The sequence below is a fragment of the Fukomys damarensis genome, unplaced genomic scaffold (assembly GCF_012274545.1).
Source record: "Fukomys damarensis isolate Sample0158 unplaced genomic scaffold, DMR_v1.0_HiC HiC_scaffold_28, whole genome shotgun sequence".
Taxonomy (NCBI): domain Eukaryota; kingdom Metazoa; phylum Chordata; class Mammalia; order Rodentia; family Bathyergidae; genus Fukomys; species Fukomys damarensis.
In genome coordinates, this window is record NW_022900940.1 from 34048636 (window position 1) to 34071594 (window position 22959).

The 22959-nt window shown below is 38.2% G+C and overlaps 1 protein-coding gene and 1 long non-coding RNA gene across 3 annotated transcripts in view; one reads left to right on the forward strand and one right to left on the reverse strand.

The window, feature by feature from the left end:
• Positions 1-206: 206 nt before the first annotated feature.
• On the reverse strand, positions 207-22909 carry LOC104854312. Of its 2 annotated transcripts, XR_778050.2 has the most exons (6): positions 22388-22909; positions 19072-19132; positions 7407-7565; positions 6977-7059; positions 5566-5626; positions 207-1349 (listed from the first exon to the last, which is right to left on the reverse strand). It is a non-coding gene; the product is annotated as an uncharacterized LOC104854312 (long non-coding RNA). The 2 variants fall into 2 exon arrangements; XR_004514633.1 differs by lacking the exon at positions 7407-7565.
• A 13-nt stretch (positions 22910-22922) lies between these two features.
• The window catches only part of Satb1 (SATB homeobox 1), a 94926-nt gene continuing 94889 nt past the window's right edge, over positions 22923-22959 (forward strand). Inside the window, exon 1 of the mRNA XM_010612808.2 lies at positions 22923-22941. The gene's annotated coding sequence lies outside the window, so the exon portion shown is untranslated. The remainder of the gene's footprint in view (positions 22942-22959) is intronic.

Consider the following 22959-nt stretch of genomic DNA (forward strand, 5'->3'; position numbering starts at 1 on the left):
ATATTTTTAATATTTTCTGCAAGTTGCACAATATATATTTGGTAAAACAAGCAATGCTGCTTCTTAAGCAAAGAAATACAAGGTTAAAAAAACTAATAAGAGCCAGGCGTGGTGGTGCACGACTGTAATCCCAACACTTGGGAGGCTGAGGCAGGAGGATCATTGTGAGTTCGAGACTAGCCTGGGCTCCATAGTGAGTTCCAGGTCAGTCTCAACAACATGGTGAGACCTTGTCTCAAACCCCTCCCCACAAAAAACTAATAAGTAGTTAGCAAAATCAGGTCTACTTGGTCAAGACCATCACATATTAATAAATCACATATAGGATTGCCAGTGTTGCCTATCTGTCTACAGAGCTTGCCAGGGAGCAAGACTAGGGTTTCTACAAAAACAATGCGCAGCTTAGATGCTAAGACAATTTCTCTAAAAATGCATGCTGTAAAATGCTTTTCTAGTTGCAATTTTTGGAAGTTTTTTGTTTTATAGATCAAGAATATCCACTGAAAAAATGATGTATTATTTCCCAGAAACCATAACCATTAGAAACTTTTGGAGTAAGGTACAGATTCATATAAATTAACACTCTACAACTCAGGAATTCTGAGAGCATAGTTCCTCCTTTATAGAAACTTGAATTTTCCTCTCTAGGGAAGGATATAACTAGATATAGTGATTCTTGTTACAATTTAAAACTAAACTTTGAAAGCAGCTGCACCTAGACCCTGAATGCCTGGGTAGCCCACCTTTCACTCCGTTCCATCTCAATGTGAATAATCAATGTGAATTAATCAGGTTTTGATTAATGTGTTTCTTCTTTGTTAACATGTTCATTTTGTTTCTAGTCTCATCCGAGTACATACTGTACACACTGTTTATTTCTTTTCTCTTTCTTTCTTTCTTTTTTAGGTCTCTGGCCAGGAAGTGCTTTCCTTTTGCTGACTGCACAGAGGGGAGAGGAGGTGCCTTAGGAAGGGCTCTAAACACCTGCCATTCGCAGAACAGCAGCCTGGCATCATCTTGTTAGAAAAATCAAAATATTGGGACCTGTCCCAAACTTTCTGAATCTGAATCTGCCTTGACATAAGATCCTCCAGGGGTGCAAATGCAAATCAAAGTTTAGGCAGCACTGTCTTGTAGCAACTTCAGTCTTCCGTGTTCAAGTATTTTCTTCCTGGCTATTACCCCCCATGCAGAAGGACATGCGGCTATGTGAACACTGACCCATTTTCAGACATGAAAGAGAGAGGAGGCTTTTAGTTTACTTTCATCTACTTCTGGTGTATATGGCCACCTGTATTTTCTGGAGACATACACCCTCACTCAAGGGGATTAGGGCTGTTACAGCGAGGCTGTAAAGAAAAAAGGAAAGAAAGAGTTAAGGTTCAGCCTAAATAGAATATTTTAGTCTTCAAAAAGATTTGTGAAAGACTTGAAAGCCAAGATTATAAGAAAGGGCCTTTCTTTTTATATAGGACCCACTAAGATGCCCAGGCTAGCCTTAAATTTGCAATCCCCGTACCTCAGCCTTCTCAGTAGGTGGTATTACATGTGTGCGTCATCAAAAACAAAAACTGTTTCTACCATTTCTGGCTTTCCCTCTATTCTATCACAAAGTAGATGGAGGCAGATCCTAATTTTTTTCATAGAGCAGATACTATGGTTTCAGTTTCCCCTATCTGCTCCACACATCCGAACTCCCTCCTCCCTGCCACTTTATGACATCTAGGCAGGTACAGGGGAGTGGTGGTGGGAAACCTATGGCATTGTTGAAAGCACTAAATCGTTCGTCAATGCTGGTATGGGGGAATGGAGGCCTCGGCTATGGCTCATTTTCCCAGATGCAGGCCCTAGGCAGTAGTGTGACAGTAAATGTTTAACAATTCCCTTGGGGTGGGTGTAGGTAAGGAGGGTGGAGCCCTGATGTGTAATGTTTGCCAAATCCTCTGATGCAAATACTCCCACCCTGGCTGAAATCAAGCTGCCAAAGTGACCTCACTGAAAGTAGAGTAGGGAAGAGACGCATGGTGGTATACCACTATGTAGTATTTCCAGACACACAGTAGTAAAATGTAGAACAATAAATGGGAAGTGATGATTTTTGAATGTTAATTAGCTCTCTTTTAAATATAAAATTTTTTTAAAATTTAAATTTGTCTAATTTAATTTTTAATAATGGCTATGTTTGACAACTGGCTGGAAAAATTCCTGAAAAATGAAGTCGGCTAAGGAATAGCTCTGCATTCAGCAGCTTCCAGAAAATTTCTCCTTTGGCCCTGAACCATTCTGCCTGGTCCTGAGGTATCATCCAGCACCTAGAAAGTGCTCCTGAACCATCACGGCTTTGTGTGCGAAGTGGGGCTCCAGGGGTTCCTCATTTCCCCACGAAGAGTGAGGGTGACGGCCAGAGCTCCAGGGGAGCACAGGTCCTGGGACCTCTCTGACGCAAGAGGAAATGTTCAGGACTGTGGCAGGAATGAACGGTAAGGGCCGGCACAGATCAGGCGGAATTTGATTACATTTCAGGGGTCCCAATTCCAGGGAGAAGATGATTTCAGAGGGTTGTGCAGGATTCCCAGATGCCACAGGATCCCAGACCCCCATCACACAACGGGATGCTACATGGGCATTGAGAACAGCAACAGGGAGGGAGGGGATCTGAGAAAGGCATCCAAAACAATATTACTCAAAGTAGTCCAAGGGTCAGTGCCAGTTCCCAAAATGCTACTGGTCTAGGCGAGATAAATGATGTTGAGACATTTTATTTCAGATTAATATTGCCATGACATCCTAGTGTTTGAGCAGTGGACTCCTGCTGAACAGGCTATAGACCAGTTTAGGTGTACTGAACTGGCAAGGTGAGTTGCTTGTGGCAGAAACTAAACACTGGTCATGTGATGACTATATTTGGTTGATAATAGACGGGAAAGATCAATCAGTTGGAAGCCATTCATCTAAAGACATTTTAAAATCATCACCTTTGGATGGAAATTACACTCTGCTTAGTCTGAATCAGAAGTTCTCAAAGTGTGGTTTGTGGACCAATAAAAGCACTATTATCTGAGAACTCATTAGAAATGTAAATTCTATGGCTCTACTCCACATGTACTAAATCAGGAACCCTAAGAAGGGGAGTAGGCCCAGCAATTTGTGTTTTAACAAGTCTTCCAAGTGACTCTGATGCATGTTCAAATTTAAGAGCCACTAGATTAAATTTATCAAATGCTTAAAGTTTACTTTAAGGTTTTTGTTCAAGATGGAGGAGAATGAAATAGCACTACATGTAAATTATCCACGCTAGACTGAAAAACTGGAGCCCAGGGAGAAGGTAAGACTAGATAAAGAAAAAGAAAGAAAACTACACTTTGTACATTTGAATGATACGCAAGTAAGCAAGGCAAGATAAGATGGTACTACGGAACACTTTCAGGCAGTATTATTTTTTTTTTTCCTCTACAAATTTACCCCTACTGCTTGTGGCTCCACATTTCCAAGCATAAACCATTTCCCAGCGCACATCAGACTAGGGCTGGTGAGAACAGAATCACGGTAGTAGTAACAGAAGAGCAGTTCTCTAACTATGCTCACCACACATTTGCTGGGCTTCTGGCTTTCCTTACGTTCTGCACAGCCGCTCCTATTAACAGTTCAGGAAGCCCACTCCTGACTAATTTGTGTCATCCTTCCTTCTTTTTCTCTACCTTGGCTATTCTCCATTCCCCAGCCTAGGCGACTTAGTGCCTCAGTTTTTGAGTCTCTACATCAAAATAAAAAGTAGCTCAATGTTAAGGGCCCAGGTTCAAGCTCTGGTCTGGGAAAAAAAAAAAAAAAAAAAAAAAAGCATAGGTTGCTGGCCCCACCCTGAGATTCAGACTTAGCAGATCTGAGTAGAGAACAGGAGAAGGATTTTGCATTTCTGACCAGTTTCTACGTGACACTGATTTTGCTGATTCATAGACCATGGTGACCAATCAGCCCCATTTCAGTCTCAACGCCCAGCTCTAGTTCGTGTGTCCAAGAGCTGTTTCCTGTTTCTGCGGCACGCCTTCCTACCCCATGCCTTTGCTTCATTCATTTACTCACTCACTCGTGGATTCAGTGAGTGGCTCATTATTTCATCAACACTTTTTAAAGCCCCAAAGGACTGGCTCTATCAAATGCCATCATGAGGTCTACGATAAAAGGAAGGAATGGAAACGATATCTTTCTCCTCTACAGAGCGCTTCCACACGCGGAGTCCTGGAGGGCTGACAGGGCGGGGATTACTTTACACCTCTCACAAGTGAAGAGACTTACGGCCAGGGAGAAGCAGCTCATCCAGAGTAGCGTCAAACCAGCCGATGTTTTCCCACCCAGTCACCCAACTTCAGTCTTGGCTCAGTGTATTTTCTCTTTGCTGTCCAAATTATATATTTTCTCTAAAGACTAAATATTGCTTCCCCCATGAAACTCCCCTGGTAATCCTGGTTAAAATAATTTTTCCTGCTTACACTACTTTATTTTGTCTTTCTGTTGGCTGCTTTATAACCTCCCTTTCTAGATTCCAGCTTCCTTGAGAACTGAACCAATACCTGCCTCTCCGTTTTGTTTCCCACTGCACCATTCTGAGTTTATAATAGAAACCAAAAAAAGTGCTGAGAAATCAAAGAGGAAGTGCTAAAATTTTCAAGTCATTAGTTTTATTCATAAAATATTTAATGAAGGATATATTTAAAGATAAAAGCAGAGTTTGCATTACCCCTTTTCTCTCTTTAAAAAAATGGAGGTGGGGAAGACTAGCATTAATTAAGTGCTTACTGTGTGCCAAGTGCTTTATATTATTAAATTTTCCCCTTATAACCTACTAGATAAATACTACAGTTCAGATTTCCGAGTGGAGGTTCTAAAGCCCAAAACTATTTAGCAACTTAGCCCAGAGACACTGAAGGCATGTTGGAAAAGGAAAGTCCAATTCCATTTAACATCATATGGCAACATGAAGTCACATCTAATTATATTCTGACAATAAGAACGTATCCATTACCTGTCCGTATAAGAAATTAATTCATATTCCTATGTGAATATACTTATAATAATCTTGAGATCACCTTTTACTAACGTTTCTCACCTTGGTACTACTGCCTATCACTGATTCCCCATTGCATGTCAAATCCTTTACTCCATTCTTTCAAGAAGGGAAAGGAATTTCAATATTTCCATACACTTTTTTGGTTCTTCATGTGACCAGTTATCACTGGTTCTGAAATGCTGGCCTGAGACTGAGATGATGAATCTGTCTTAACAAGTGGAATTGTGTCATGGCAGAAAGTGCCTGTTAGAAAACAGTGTGAAAGGCTGGGGGACATTGTGGACGGCTACAGGTACGCCCTCCCCGCAGTGCTTCACGGACAATCTTCACAGGAATAAAAATTGAAGGAAAAAATGGAACCCTCAGTCATTACAGCAATGTATTAAACAGTTACCTTATGATAGAACTGAGAACTATTAAGGACTTTAACCAAACTGCCAGCAGATAGATTCGACAGTGGCAGATAAGGAACAGGCAGCATAGTGAAGTGGTGGACTCACCTAGGAGAATTCACAGGAGAGTTCTGCAGCTCAACTCAACAGGACAGAGACCCGTGACATCCTGAAAAACAAACACATAGCGGAGGGTGACCATTCTCACAAAACCTTGAAATAACAATGTGTATCCCTTCCTCTTACAGGGGTTGCAATGCTCCATCTGGGTAACACCTATTAGTTTAGTTGACAGGAATTATTACAAGGTGTTGTCATTTCATTAGCCTTTAAGACAGCTCATCATAAATACTGGCTTTAAAACATTTTAAAATACCTATAATTTTTTTCTTTTTTTCAGATTTACAGGGCCTCTGGAGTGAACAAGATCTATGATACAGAACACAGGGTTAGGACACCAGAGGGAATCCTAAGCTAGTACTCCTAAGCTAACTACATTTTGGATTTTTTTTTTTTTTTTGGTACGGGATATCAAACTCAGGATCTTGCACTTGTGAGGTGACAGCACCACTGAGCTAAATCCTGGCCCATTTTTACAATTTTTCCAAATGTATTTGATCTGTCAGGTGAGGATTTAAAAAAAAAAGTTTTAAAGCACCTTTTTCAGCCCCCCTGGGAGGGTCAGTCAAGGAAAAGTGAATTCATAGCAAATGTCCTACTTCTTAAATAGCTTTCTATTGTCAGCCTGTCATATCAGGGAGATGGTGAAAAGTCTACAGATGGGTCCAGTCGAAGTAGGTATTTCCTCTAATTTACTACGGATGATGCTAATCACTGGCTTTGATGGGCAGGTTCAGTCACTCACATGTGTGTGCTCAGGCATGAGAAATGAGCAGGGAGCCTGGGCTTCTTTTGGATTTTTTCTTTTTCTTTTCAGACAGGGCCTTTCTTTGTAGTTCAGGCCAGCCTTGAACTCACTCACTGTGTAGCCCAGGCTGGCCTTGAACTCATAGTGATCCTCCTGCCTCAGCCTCTGGAGTGCTGGGATTACAGGCGTGTGCCACCACACCCGGCTTAGCCTGGGTTTCTTGAACATAAAAAATACGTCACAAATATGATTTCTGTAACTATTTCTTAGAAAAAGTTCAAAAGCAACACTTCAACCAATGGTGGATTGGTTCCTAGAAACCTCTGAACTGGGGAATTCATAGTAAAGACAAATTAAAAATACATATATAGAAACAAAGCTGTTGCTAATGAGCACGTCTGAGCGCCAGGTGGGGGTGGGGGTCACTTTGCCTGGTTACCAAGGAGATCCAAAACAATGAGTGCTTGAAAAGCAGTGATAACAACAAAATAACTTTTGCTTGCATATTTTCTGAGTGCCAGAGGATGTTCTAAGTAACATTTTAACACAGATTTAGTTCTCACAATCACCTTTATTGGGTAGTTACCATCATAATCCTCATTTTACAGTATTTACTTAGAAACAAACAATTACTTGCCCAAGGTCACATACCTAGTAGGTGACAGCACAGACAGTCTGGCTCCTGCCTGCTGTTGCTCAGGGTACTCTACTCCTTTTTAAGGTATAATGTTTTTCTAAAATAAGAAATGCATATTACTAAAATGTTGAGAAAATGAGAAAAGAAAATATAGTTCTCCTAACCTCATATAATTAGTCTGAGATACTTCCACATTTTATACATATTTCTCAATTTGTAGCTCTATGATTTTGATTTTTTTTCTCTTTACATCATAAGTGTTTAGAATGTTGTGGGTTTTTTTTTTTTTTTTTCATTTTTATTTTTTGGATACCTGGGATTGAACTCAGAACCTCACACTTGCAAAGCAGGCGCTGTGCTGCTGAGCTAAATCCCTGGCTCTAGAATGTTCATTTTAAATACCTGCAAAATATTACATGGACTGGGTATACTGTGTTTACTTACAAGGGTAGAGCTGCTAGCTATTTTAGACTGTTTCCAAAGCCTGGAGCAGGTCAACACGAAGGGAGCCAGAGAGCCCAGTTCAAATCCTTGTTCCTTTACTCACAAGCTAAATCATCTTGAGCAAGCGATTTGACCTCTCAATGTTTTAGTTTTTTTAATCTGGAAAATAAGTGCAGTAATACTAATTACCACCTAGAGTTGTGAGGGTTAAATGAAATAAGGCACTGAAAACACTGCAGGGAGTCACCACCATCATAAATAATATGATGTATTCTCAGAGATAAGAGCACCAGGTCAAAAGACATAAAGCATTTTTTGTTCAAACAGTTGATTGATGTTGCTAAAGTATTTCCAAAAAATGTTACATAGATTTATATATCAAGTTATACAAGCAGCAACCATTTTTCCTTTTTAGAAGCTATTTTTCAATGCACTAAACCTTCTTCTGCTTTGTTGCTTTGTCTTTTGGCTCACTGACATGTCCTTTAACTTTATCGTTTGATTTCCATGTGTTTAATAGTTACCATTAATAATTAAACATTTATTATTCAACATTCTTAATTTATAATCACAGATATGTTAAAGTCTGCTACTCCTATACCTGGATCTCTTCTAGGTCTCCTTTTGGATATTTTAGCCTGTTCTCAGCATGTACTGAAAACTAAAGACTGTATGGAAAATTGTAGAGATAAATTGAGTCTCTGGAAGATCCTACCTTCGTCGAGTGACATTTTACTTTAGCGTCTTACAGTTAGCAACGTAGGTAAGATCTCTAGGATTCCCTGCTTTTTCACCTCTCTTCAATGCCTTTAAAGAAGTGTTTGCTAGATTTTATTCAGCATATCCACTTATTCTTGGAGAGTGAGTTAATCTAAATGTAATAACTAGGAGTTTAAGTCCTTGACATTAATTTTTAAGTAATTGATTAAACCTAAATGTTATTTTGTTTAGCATATATTTATTTGATTGTAATTAAGGGTGGATATTTTCTGCTACATTTGCAGATATGTTTCATCTTTTGTGAAATGTGATTCTATTCTTATCCCATGTACTGGTCAATAATTTTTTTTTTTTTTTTTTTTTTTTTGGTACTAGAAATTGAACTCGGACCCTTGAGCTTGCGAAGCAGGCAGCAGAACCACTGAGCCAAATTCCCAGTCCTGATGCAATTCTATTCTTATCTCATACACTGGCTATTGAATTTAATAAGTATATGTAACAATTCTATTAACCCTTTCTGTTATTATGTTCAAATAACTGCACCTAGGCAACTGTTTGATTGTATTATTGTTCTTTAAATACAATCAAATGTGTTTTATTGTTCACTTTGCAATTTGTTGCAACATTCCAAGCTTATAAAATAGGCCCTTCAACTTTCTACAGTTTGAGTTTTAGAAATTTATTTTGTGTGGACAAACATAAAATTTTTTTTGCAAATTAATCAGAACATTTTTTTTTCTTACTGTTGTGTGTTTTAAGACAGGGTCTTGCTAACCCAGTATAGGCTGGTCTTGAACTCAAGGTTATCCTGCCCCAGCCTCTCAAGTGTTGGGATTTCAGGCATGTACCACCAAACCCAGCAATCAGTATATTGCAAAAATTTTCTGATTGTTTTGTGATTGTCATTGTCAAACATTCCATTCATATATAAAATTTATTTTGACCACATACTTTGCCTCATTGATGTATTTGATTGCCAGTATCACATGTTTTTTGTTACCGGGGATTGAACTCGGGTCCTTGCGCTTGCGAGGCAGGCCACCGAACCGCTGAGCTAAATCCCCGGCCCCTCACATGGTTTTAATAATCTTTATAATAAACTTTAAAATATGAAAGTCTCTATCATTCTTCTCAGATTGAGTTTTGCTATTCTTGCCTCTTAAGATTTATGATAAAATAATGGTCTCTTCAACATTACCTCAAATATATATTTTAAAAAGAGAGAATATTGTTGGAGTTTCATTACATATTTTTGAAAGGGTTAACTACAAAAAATATTGTGTTAAACTATAAACCAGTGTTCTGATTAATATTATTATAGTTCTCAAACTTTTGTTTATATGGTTCACATATTTCTGACTAAGACCAGTTACAAAGTTTTCTATTCAGTATCTTCTTGCTCTGTTAAACCAATCTCTTTTTAAAGGCCATGTTTGAGTTGAAAGTAACTGTTTTCAGGAATACTGTTGATGTATGTCAACGTTCATGTCTTCTAATATTGTACTAACTCATTACATGTATTCATATCTTCATTGATTCCTTTGGGATTTCAAACTATGAAAGTATTTTTCCACTACATAATCATAGGTTGTATCTGTTTTCTCCTCTTTATAGGTCTTCCTTTTTGGTCTATTTCATTACATTGATCATGACTCTTTAAATACTATTAAGTTACATTATTGGGACAAAGCTGTTATAGCAATTTCACCAATTTTAAACATGAACATTTGTAAAAATTTTACATCAATTTTAATGTTGATAATTAGTATAAAATATTTATTATCATGGTGAGGAAATATTTTGTTTTTCCTATTTGTACCATTTTATCAGGAAGAGGAATTACATTTTATTTAATGCTTTTTAAATCTATTGAATTAATTACTTCATTTTTTTCATTGACTATTAAATATTTCATGTATTACAAGTGGTAAATGCCTGTAATCCCAGCACCCAGAAGGCTGAAGCAGAAGGATAGCAAATTTGAACCCAGCCTGGGCAATTTAATGACTTTAATACCTTGTTTCCAAAAAATGAAAATAAAAAATTAAAAGGCAGCTGGGTATGTAGCTGAGGGTAAATGGTCTGGTTTGTCTCCCCAGTACAAGAAAGAAGAAGGAAGGAAGGGAGGGAGGGAGAGGAAGAGAACAAAAGGAAAGGAAAAGAAAAACTATTAGTATTTCTAATTTTGTAAACTTCTATATTGGCTTGAATACATACTCTTTATGTGGTAAGTTCTATTTACATTAAATAAATAGAATAAATTATTATTTGTTTAAAGTTATGGGTCAAGTGATCATTTTGTGCCATTGTTCTTTCATTGGTCTTAACACAATTAAGGATTATACAATCATCCCTTTTGTTTACTATATCCCAACAAAAATTCTGCTTTACTTAATATTTATATTGTCATATCTGATTTGGATGTGATGTTAGGCTGAAAAAGAATCTCTGCTATTAAAAAACGCTTCTGTGTCATTCTGACTCTTTTAAGCAACACTAAGTCATTAGACTTTAATTTTAATTTAGTCTAAAGACCTTCACATTTGAATAGGAAAATTTAATCCATTTATACTTGTCATAATTTTTAAGCTTGATTAGACTTATTTTATAGTTTTTTTCAATAGTTCTTCAGGGTCTTCTTTTATCTTGTGCTTCTCATGGACTTTTATTTTATTTTTTATCTTCTAATGAAGAAAACAGATATCCTACTTCCAGTTCAATGAGTGTTTCCATGAAATTATTAACTACTCTAAAATATGTTTTATCTAAAGCAACAACTAAAGCTTTTGTTTGCTTCCTCTCCTCTTTCCACATTGTGATTATAGATTACTAAAATTTTATCTTTTTTATTATATTGACTTTATTATTATATATTTATTATACTGCTTTCTTAGTTTAAAAAAAAAAAACTACTCAGCCACCAGCATCAATTCTTTATTCACATTGATTTTGGATAATTACTCATTTATTAACCTTCACCTTCAATTCTTAGCACTAGTTTGTTAAAATTTCCCATTTTTGGGTTTTTAACACACACACACACACACACACACACACACACACACACCCCGGTAACAATGTCTGGACAATGTCTTTCTGCAATTTGTGCAGAAATGACTCTTGGTTGTTATGCTTTCTGATGCTTGGAATATTTAAAGTTTTATACTATTGCCTTTACAAATCAACCAATAAGTATACAACATGAGGGATAGAACTGGTTTCTCTTAAAATTATGTGGAAATTTAACCTGAAGTCTTGCTCTTCATAGGAAATGTGAGGGCAAATGACAAAAGCATGTATGTTTTTCTTCACATATACATGTGAACATTTTCTTTTTCCTAAAAATTAAAAAACTTACTAGTTTAGGACAGGTATTTCTTTCTTAATTTTAATCTACAGAAATCTTACAATTTTGATGCAGTTTTTACATATGGACAGTTTCCTTCTGTTCTAATTCTAACTTTTTCTTCAGATTCATCTGCTGTATTTTTAGGGCAGCATATTATTTTACTCGTAAATTCAAGATACATTCATTTACTACTAATAGTATATACTATGAGTGAAGCCTTCAGTTAGGAGAAGGAGTACAATAATAAGATTTGTATTGCCTTTCAGGACTTTACATTCTAAGCTGGAATACCTATAATTTGCCTATTCACTTTATCTTTTATCCTTTTTGTTTATTTTCTTAGGTATTCCTCACATACATTTTCCCCCTCTGTATCTCTTTTTATTTCTGCAAAACAGAAAATTTACCAGCTACATTTTCCTACCCAGTCAAGATCTATTATTTTTACCTGTTCTTGTTTAATTAAAAATAATAAAAGTCTCTCCTGCTATGTTGTTATCATCAAATTCCTAAGAAAGGTCAAATTATCAGAAGTTACTATAAAAACAAATTTTTAAGAGGGAAAGGGGTTAGAGATTAACGAGCTTCAAATGCACAATAATAAGATTTTTTTTCACTATAGTAGTCTCAAAGATAAATGTGTTTTATATCTCTAAATGCTTTTAATTCAAATTACAAGTAATAAATTTATCTATCAAAACCAGTAAATTAGTCTTAAACATTACTGATTAAATAATGTAATAAAATATAAAGCAAGAGCAATTCTTAGACAAGGAATTTCTAGGACCATAAAATCAATTATACTATAGTTTCCATCTGTCCACAGTAAAAACGATAATACTAATTGAGCAAGCAGCCATTTCAACAAATCTATTCCAACATTGTCTGTCTGTCTGTCTGTCGATCTGGGGGCAATTTTATTTCAACACAAATAGTTCTGGTTCTAAACATGCCATCACATTAAAACTATTAATAGCAAGAACAATGTGAATGATTTATCTTAATGTACCTATAGTGTTATCTCTAATTCCACCTATAAAGTGGATCAATTCTCTTAAGGAAGCGACTACAGTTTTCAGGCCACTTCATGGATTGGGAAATACCATTTGCTTCAAGTCCAAAAGCTACTAGATCACCCAGTGTGAGCCCAAGAGGACGAGCTCTCCATGCTCTCAGTGTACTTCCTGTACACTTGATAATCTTGCAGCTCAGAACTAGAGAGCCAAGGAGAAAACAAAAAAGATCAAAGAAGAGTTTTGTGGGGCTAACATCTTTCAAGCTATTGGTGCACAGCTCTAAAGAAGGCATCAGAGTGAAGCTTTTCTATTTGATGATTAAAATGCAGAAATGCAGGCTGGCCAGCAGCAACTTTTCTTCTGCTAACACAGGAAGTTTCCAAAGCACATCAGGGTCAGCAGCACAGAAGTCCACAGGAGCATGTTAGACAGCAAACAGAATCTTCATTGCTTCTAAAAAACTGCATTATGCTTATTTCATATATTTTTGGTATCAATATATAAAAATTATTTTCAGATGGTTCTAAAGCTTTTTTAAAAAAATAATTCAGTGGAAAAGTGTTCGTAAACTGTACTTCATTTGGCATCTTTCAGAAGTTCTCCAAATTGGAATCTTAAAATATGCTTATTGGGGATGAAAAGCCAGATTAAAAAGAGTTTTGTCAAGTAAGTCTGTTTTTAATTCAATGAATGATTTTAAAAATTAGCTTCATTGTTTTTTAATTTACCATCTGTTAACTCAATAAATATGAGTTTTTAAAGTTAACCTAATTGTCTTGGAATTTGCTGGTTTTTGAAGTTGATTAAAGTTATTTAAATTAATTTTATTGTATATACAGACTAAAACAAAGCAAGTCTGCATTTGTATAGATCTTGGCTAATAATTTACAAATAAATGTACCAGCTTGTAAGATGAGCCATTTATGTTCATGGCTCTTAATAAGTATCAGTCAATATGCAAATACGCAAAAAGAGACGCTGACATTAGGTCAACAAAGAGGTAGTCTATCAACAGCAGCAACAGCATCCATTAGAAACTGTTACCAAGTACAAAATTTTCATCAACTCTGTGTCCTAATGGAAATATAGAGTGGCATGTAACCTCTCTTCGTCCTACTTCCCCATGCATGAAAGGAACTACGACGTTTCTTTAAATATGCCCTGCCTCTTGTCACAGTTTGTTCAACTAGGAGTAGACACTGGACCTAAGAGGTCAACTAGATTCTTCCCTGAGAATTGTGAAAGAGAAAAATGGTCCTTTCTCTGGCTGGAATGGTACATCCAGGCTCAAGAACAGCTGGAAACCATGATTCACTACGTGAACCAAGAGGGGCCTGGACCATCATGAAGAATAAAGACAAAGATGAGATATGGAAAGGACTGGTGAGTCCCCACAGTAATGTGATACTTCTGTTCCCGAAGCCTTGTTGCATCCTTGATACTGGATTGCATGAAAAGCCCTAAGGTGCTAAAGCTCAGTTTCCAATGCTTAACCATCAGATTAACTTTAAAGAAATCTTTCTGGTAGTAAAAACAATTTAATCAGAGATTTCCAGGCTTCACTTCTCACTCTGCTTGCCTTTAGATAACTTTTTAATTTTATTTAGTTTTATTTTTTAATTTTGTTTGGTACCAGGAATTGAACTTGGGCCCTTGTGCTTGCAAGGCAGGCAGCAGAACCACTGAGCCGAATCCCTGGCCCTACTTTTTAATTTTAACAGGTAATTTGCTCATTTCTTTTATCTTAGTTTCTATGACTTATCTAAGACAGTATCTCCAAGTTACACTGCATTTTCCTCTAAAAGCTGTATGATTTTAGCTTCTATGTTTGACTTTATAATCCATGGCTAACGAATTTTTGTGTAGGGTGTAAGATAGAGAATCAAGGCCCCCCCCCAGAATATCTACTTATTCCACATCATCTGATGACAGCACACTTCTTTTGCACATTGGGTTGCTGTGGTGAAGGTGAAAGTAGGGTGAGGAGGGAGGTGTGCAGAAGCCATTTGAAGTTAAACCAATGACTTACACTAAAGTGAAGAGAGAGATTTATCTTATTAACAAGGTGAAGACAGGGATAGCTTTACTTAACACAAAAATGGGTTAAGAATTCACTCATTAGAATTCACTTTTTCCATAAACTCACTTTTAATGCACCTAAAACATCCCTGATAGCTAATTAGTCTTTGGTTCTACATTGTGGCCTGCTTACCCCTTTCCACCGTCTGCATAACAGGTCTCCATTTATGCTCCTGTCATTGAAAGGAACCAGGTGTGCTGAGGTCCAGGCTGGGGCTGCATCCATTAGATGTAACAGACCATATTTATCCAAGATTATTAAATAAAACCAAATCAATGATCAAGTTTGTTTGTTTGTCTCACTGTACTGTAACTGGAGCTTCTGTTGTCTTTTCAGCTGTAGGTTATTTCATGAAGATTCTAGAGCAATAATATTACGGTATATTTGAGATGACCTCCAAGTGAGAAGGATTCTCAAAATCCACAGACTGGCAACAAATCTCAGATCACCTGCATATAAATCACCTTTGTGATACATACAAAATGCTTAATATCTGCCCCTAAACATAATGGTGAAACAACTGGCTCAGGGACTGTGACCGCCTCAGGAACATCCTAGACCTGACAACTGAAGATCTTAGTATGTCGATATACTTGTTAGACTTTTGTAACTGCATTTTAGGCCATTCTCACTTAAGTATTTCTCAAAAATGGAGATTTACAGTCTTGGTTAACAAGCATCCATTTGACAATTTATGAAAAAAAATTACCCCATTTTTCCCTAAAAAACTGCCCCTCCCTTATACCCAGCCTCCATGTTTTGGGTAGGGGGCTGTACTCCTAAATTCAAGGGTGGGCATTTGACCCAAAGCTGCTGAGGTGTAGAATCACAGCTGCTGACCACGGTGATGGGTGCAGGTATGTGTAGAAGACAATCTGATACAAGCACAATCAGGTGCATTTCTTTAGCTGGAAAGACAAAGAAACACTTGTATGTTGGTGTTATCACATCAGAAGAAGAGGAACAGGGAAAAGCCAGACTAGGAATGAAGCTCTTAAGAATGAAGTTTTCAAAGAACCCAGAGTAGGAATAAAGTTAAAGCAGAAGTCAGCACAGAAGAAAACAGAACCAAGGAATGATTAGTGACACTCTTTCAGCAGATAGGTCCAAGTATGTCTTCACTGGTCTTTACACAGTATTTTCCAACGTATGTGGGGAGAGGAAAGAAAGAAGGAACAAAAAATAAAATAGTAAATAAAACTTTCTTTTTTGAGTTGGCTTTCTGCCCCCTTACAACTGCCTTCCAAATCCATTTGGATTGGTGGATCCCATCTGGTTCTACTAAATCTGAATTTCTGACTAGGGAGCAAGGAATCTGCATTTTCAACAAGCAGTCTGTTTAAATACTACATGCACTAAAATTTGAGATCTGATCCAACCTGTTCATTTTATGGCTCAGCAAACGGAAACTTAAAGGAGTAAGATCACTTAACATCACCTGTTTATTCTAAGTGTGTGAGCATGGTCAGTGGAAAGAATAAAAATCTCGGCCCCAGTGGACATCACGAGCCAGCTATGAAGACTATTTGGTTTAGCTTTCTTTATGGTGACTTGGTGTCTCTAAATACATTCTCTATTAGTTTTCTTCCTTACTGCAATACATTTTTAGTTTAAAATGGGAAAGCAGAAGGAAGTCAATGCAATACCCACCCACCTCCCATTTCAAGCAGCCAAAAGGTCTTTAAAGACATTTGTTTTTGTTAAAAATGCATGTACAATGTTGCACTAAATTTCATTACATATGCAAGAGTTTTAATAGAAAAATAATTTCTTATAAAATCTTAAAGTAAAAAATAAACGTTCCTGGCCGGGCGTGGTGGCGCACGCCTGTAATTCCAGCACTCAGGAGGCTGAGGCAGAAGGATCTCTGTGAGTTCGAGACTAGCCTGGGCTACATAGTGAGTTCCAGGACAGTCTCAACTACATAGTGAGACCCTATCTAAAAAAAAAAAAAAAAAAAATCCTGGGGCAGGGATTTAGCTCATGGCACCATCTTGCCTCACCAGTGCAAGGTCCCGAGTTCGATCCCTGGTAACCCCCAAAATAAATAAATAAAACAAAAGCCATCAGTACTATTTGGCTTGTGTACACCAGCATACCCTCAACTCATCCAGGAAGCACTTACTTCTACCTAACTTGTATCACGTTAATTTTTTTATTCTTGTTTATAGCCTACAATTCTTTTCTATTAGAATAATGACAAACAGCGTTAATAACAAAAGAAGTAACTGTTAGTCTTTACTGAGTACCAACTCCATGTGCACTGTATATCTACTAACTTGTGGAGATGGGTACTATTATTGCCCCAGCCATGTGAATGAAGAAACTTGAGACACAAAGAAATAAGGAGACTTATCTTGGTCATAGAGGTAGTAACCAGCTGAGCTAGGATCTGAATCCAGGCAACTGGACACCTAAGGCTGTTTTGGCTACATATATTTATTTCAAAGTTCACTTCAAATATAACTTCCTTATGCTGCCCCTTTGTATTAAAAACTCATGGAACATATAAAACGGATGATTTTTATTGTACATAAATTACAAAATACAAGTCAAGAAAGTTAAAAAATTTTAGTGAAGAAAGTTGAATAAAATATTATGGTCTTGAAGGCTGGGGATTTAGCTCAGTGGGTATATCTCTTGCTTCTCAAGCGCAAGGCCCCAAGTTTGATCTCTGATACCAAAAAAACACAAAAGTATGGTCTGTAGAACCAATTTGTTAGAATGTAAAGATCTGACTGCCCAGTGAATTGAACAGCTTTAAAAATATAGATGTGTTCACAGGACTAAACCTACAAGAAATAGTTCAGGTTGCCTTATGAAAAAATACCTAATGTTCCCAACATTTTAACATTTAGAGAAGTGTGGGGGCATTATTGCAACTTTCTGACTTGTACGTGACAGGCAAATATAGCTTCAAAGCAAGAGATGAACTAAAATGAATAAGCAACTAACATAGTGAGACCCTGTCTCAAAAAACAAACAAAGAAATAAAACAACCAAAAAAGAATAAGCCACTGACAGACTCAATGTTTAAAAACAATGAACAATAACACCAATATAGTCTAAGGACATGCCTATGACACAGACTTGAGTTAAAACATACTACTGATAGTATTAGTAGTTTGGCCTTCATTGCAAACATAAACACATAAGCTACACAAATCATGCCCAGGTCCAAACAAGCTTAGAGACTACTAGCATGCTTAAAATGTGGGCAAACTATCAAAATATAACTTCATTTTTTCATATAAGCCCAATTTTCATCTTTTATTTAGAAACTGGAAGATCTGACATTTGGCCCTATCAGCACCTTTCCATTCAGACAGAAAACAAACACATTCCTCACAATGCCACAGACCCTAGCACTGTTTACGGTCTTGGACCACTTTGCTCACTGCCATCCATGCTTGGGCCAAGGTAGATGTAAGAGTTCACAATTTCTACTGTATGGAATAATGGCTGAATTATACGGCGCATCTCCAAGGTCCTTTCCAATTTGGAGTTTTGTTTTGTCTGAGCCTTTTTAGAGACCCTTGGATCCACTCTCTCTGAATTCCTTACAGGCCCCTCCACAATACACTTTCTCATTCTCAGAGCTTCTGTCCATGCTGGCCCCTTTTCCTTTCTGCCTAGAGAAATCTCACTCACTCTGAAGACTTAATTCAAGTGTCAATTCCTCTACGGAACTTTTGTAAACCCAGCCAGCTATCTGCTTCTTCTTAAGTGTTCCCATAACACTGTGTCTCTGCTAGCATTGTAATAACTTTTTGTCTGTGCGCCCCCCAGATTTGTTTCTTATAGAGAATTCGGAACAACCTCCATATGTCCAATCTCTTACAGAGTGCCAGGTATCTACTAGACATGAAGTGAATGTTTACTAAATACACACAAATAGCATGAATGAATGAACAAATACCTGCATGGGAAATTCTGCATTACAAGTCTATATGAAGCTTTTGATGTTTACAGTAAGGGAAATAGCTACTGAAGATTAACTTTCAAATTTTGATAAGGATCGTAACGTCTTCAGACAGCAGTTAAAAGTTCCTGTTCATTGTGTCCTCTTTTATCCTTGAAAACAAGTCTCAAAAAAATAAAACGTATATAATATTAGTAAATATGAGTGATTTAAGATTAACTAGGTGCCAAACTTTTGTGGGATGTGGGAGTTGTAGTGCGGTAGTCAAAAATGGTAGAGGGCTAAAGAAGTCACATCATGTCTTCCTGTAGGTGGTGGCAGGGTATTCTGGCAGTGTTTACTCTGGAAAATGGAAGACTTGGGCCACAGAGTGGCAGAATAGAACAGCTTCTCCAGTAAGGTATCAGAGGACAAGGGTTAGTACCTGTAACCCTATACTTCGCACAAGGTAAGCTGCACTAACGTATGATGAGTAGAGGTTCCATGCAACTAGTCCTTTATTAGTTGTGAGCTCAAATGATGTACGTCACTGCTTAGCCATAGCAGGCAAATGCCAGCAAGAAACCTTCCAGGCTGACCTTGGTTTTTGCAACTGCTCATGAAAGATCCAAGATGGTGACTGTTCCACTAGGCTGAGACCTGGAATGAGAAGATACAGATCTGACCTACTGACATGCAGCGGACTCATAGCATGACCAAGAAAACAGCCTTGCTGTAATTGGCCACTAAAAATTGGAATTATTTGCCACTCCAGCATAACAAAGTCTATCCTTATTAATACAGCATATTTATTCTGTTTTGTTGCAAATGTCAGAACTAATTATTAGGAATTTCAGGAAGACTGATTCTGTGCAATATTAAGAAAAAATGTAATAAAGTACACAAAGTTGTAATGAACTACTTTGGAAATAATTCACTCATTCACATAATACACACTGGACTCTATTATGTGGTAAAGACTCTGTAAATAAAATGTCTGCTATAGTGGAAGTAAGTAGTGAGTGTTCCTTCACCAAGATGCCTATATTGACTGGCCCTAAAGGTTTGACTGGCACAAAATAACTTTTAAAAACGCCTTCTGTGAGAGTGAACTGATGGGATTTACTGAAGAAGGAAAACCCACCCTGAGTGTGAGTGACACCAACCAATAGGATGGTAGCCTGAATGGAATAAAAGGGAAAAAAGAAGAAGGAAGGCTCACTTCTGTTTCCTTGGAGGAGCTCCAGTCTTGGCCTTCACCCTCTCCTGGCTGCCAGTGCAGACCCTTCAGCACAGACGCCTCTTGAAAAGGACTCACGGGCACTACAGTGAACTCCAGCCTTCAAGTAGATTACCTAGGAGCCACAGTATACAGCAGCCCTTCTGCACTTTCCCACACCTGACTCTGTGCCATCGTAAGCTAACCTTGTATATTCTTACATATGTGTATATCTTGCATTTAATCAGTAGGCACTCATTAATATATCTTCCAACTTAGAGCTTCAGGACCTCTATTCCTGCTCTAAAAAGAAAAACAATCTGTTTTCTCAATTCAAACCCTATATTGACACACTGAGCTACTTTTTCATTTCAGGGTCATTTCCCTACCAAATAAGCTCCCCTAAAGGTCAATACTGTTTTGTCCCACCCCTTGCATCTTCCTTATTTATTTTTTGGTACCAGGGCTTGAACTTGGGTCCTTGGGCTTGCGAGGCAGGTGGTGGCTTGTACATTATTTGTTTGTTTGGTTTTTTTTTTTTTTTTTTTTTGGTACCGGGGATTGAACTCGGGTCCTTGCGCTTGCAAGGCAGGCCACCGAACCACAGAGCTAAATCCCCGGCTCGTATATTATTTAGTAGGCAATATTTTATTGCGTTCTCTTAGGAAAACTAATCACTAGCTTTTGATACTAGCCACTATTGACCAATGTATTTCAGATTTAGTTGTCTTTTAGTCACTTACATTTAAAATCTAGTAGCACCAATGTATGACTTAGTCCATTCTCACAGCTATACCAAAATATCTTCGATTGGGTAATTTATAAGAATCAGAAACTTATTGGTCACATTTCTACAGGCTGGAAAGTCCAAGATCCCTTTAGATTTGAGGTCTTGTGAAGGCTATTCTCTGCTTCACAGATGGCACCATTATTGTGTCTTTTTAGCATGGATGGGATAATATAGCTAGCTGTGGCCTCTTTTATAAGGGCTCCACCTCTTAATACTATCATACTGAATTCTGTGGAGACATCAACATTCAGACCATAATAATTAACCTAATAATTTTCATCCAAGGTGCCTTTATCTCCTAAAAAAAAAAAAAAAAAAAAAGACCTTAGCCTTTTGCTATTGAATTTGTGGCCACCTACAATATTTCACCAACATCTTCATTCAGTAAGCAGTTAATGAATCCCTACTATGTGCCAGGGAGAAAGGCTTACCTAGGAATTTTTCAAACTATATTAGTTAATACATTGCTCGGAGCTGTGTAAGACTATTTGTATGAGTGGGGTGGAGGGGATCCAAAAGGTTTGTGACACAATGTCTTCTTGGTTTAACCCAGGAGAGTATCATCCATTAAATCATGGGAGGTTTAGTTGAGAATTTGGGGAAATAAGTATATAAGTGTGTAAAGGCGAAAGACAGCAATCTTTTTTTCTGAATTTCAAATTTCTGTTAAGCACCATTTCAGGCTTTCGGAACTGGAGAATCACTGCCTACTACAAGATATTAATAATAAGCAATAGACTGAGAATGTATTTTTTCCACACTAAACCTCCTGTCTTTCTCAGATGGAGGCACTGGTGTCGGTTAGGCAATTCAGCATTTTAGTAAATCAAGGCAGGAGAACCTGATGGCTCCCGGGATCCTCCCGTCGGGGTAGAAAGTGGATCAGAAAGGAACACTTGTGACTCACTTAGTTCTGCCCACTGCATCATTTATATGTTTTTACTTTGCTTTACAGAACCAGGAGTTGAGGTTTGCCCTTGAGTGTTGGGGGCGGATGTTTAGTTCTCTTAAAGAACACTAATTGATAATTTTTTTTATTTTTTTGTGCTTTTGGAATTGTTTGTATAAATTATCAACCAGGAAATAGTAAATTTCAGTGACTTCAATATCCACGGATGAAGGGTGGGGAGTTTGTCAGAAAGCAGTATCAACACACAAGCTCTTCTCCTTTATTTAGAAAAGCCACACAAAAATACAGCACAGTTGATGTTTGTTTCCGGGACTTGAAACGTGAATCAACCACGGTGTAAAAGATAAAATAAGACTTCACGGATATCAGGATTTTTCCCAGTGTGCTTTATTCATAGACATCTGACAGAAGAGGACCCAACAGAGCTTTTAGGAAAAACTGAATTCTCAGCCCACACTCACTTTCCAGGAACTCCCTGCAAACCATGGTCTGCACTGGCAGGATGGCAAGCTTAGCAATCACTCTCCTGCTTTCATATTTCCTTCTCTCTAAATACAATTATTTATGGGACTTAATGAGGGACCAAGCCTTGTGTGAAAGGAACTAGAGAAAGTGCAGTTTCTAAAAATACACCCAGGCAGCTCTGTAGTCTCTATTGTCCTAAACGGACCTTTGGCAATTCATACCCTGAACCTACCAACTTCACTCCTGGCCAAACACATACAAAGAGGAAAAGTAAAAATGGTTCTCTTCCTGCAATCCCAACTTTGAGTGAACAGTAGTAATTTTCTGTTGTCCTAACCGATGCAAATTTCCCCAGAGCGACACCCGAAACAAAACAAAAGACCTGTTAGCTTCCTCCAGCTGGGGAGTGGGGAGGAGAGGTGAGAAGGGAGGGTTAAAACTGATCCAGTTCCAGTTTTTCCTTAGCCTGGGGTCCCGATCTTTCAGAGGTCTTCCGAGTTTCCCCCTTTGCTAAGGCCCCTCGGCCCTTACCTCCCGAGTCCGCTGTTAATGAAACCGGTATCTCTTGCCCGCTCAGCCCCCAGCTTTTTTGGGGAAAAATTGGACATCAGCGTAGGCGTCTCGTTCCAGTGGGCTGAAAAGTACAGCTGCTGTCATGAGGATAAATACTGAAACAAATAGGCTCGGGCACAGATTAGGGGTCGGCAAAGGAGGCCCCCTCGTTCTCCGTCCCCCACGTGCGGCTCAGCTGGGGTGCAGAACTCCTGGGTAGGGGGCTGAAAGGGACGCTGATGGGATGAAGGGAAAATAGTCCAGGGTGAAGGGAACTAGGCCCTCTAGGAAAAGATCGTCTCGACTGAACACTGAAGAGAAAAAAAAAATTGGTTCACTCGTCGCTAGTGGAGAGTGTACACCCCACGCAGGCTAGGGTGTGTGGGGTGCTTCGAGGCCTCTCACCTGACTTCCTCCTCCGCTGGCACGCCCCAGAGACTCCCCATTGTTGCCCCCCCAAAGGCAAGCCAAACAACGAGCCAGAGGAAGCCGCAAGCGGCAAGAGGAGGGGTGCGCGCGGTGGGGCCCGCGAGGTGAGGGGGCAGGGTGAG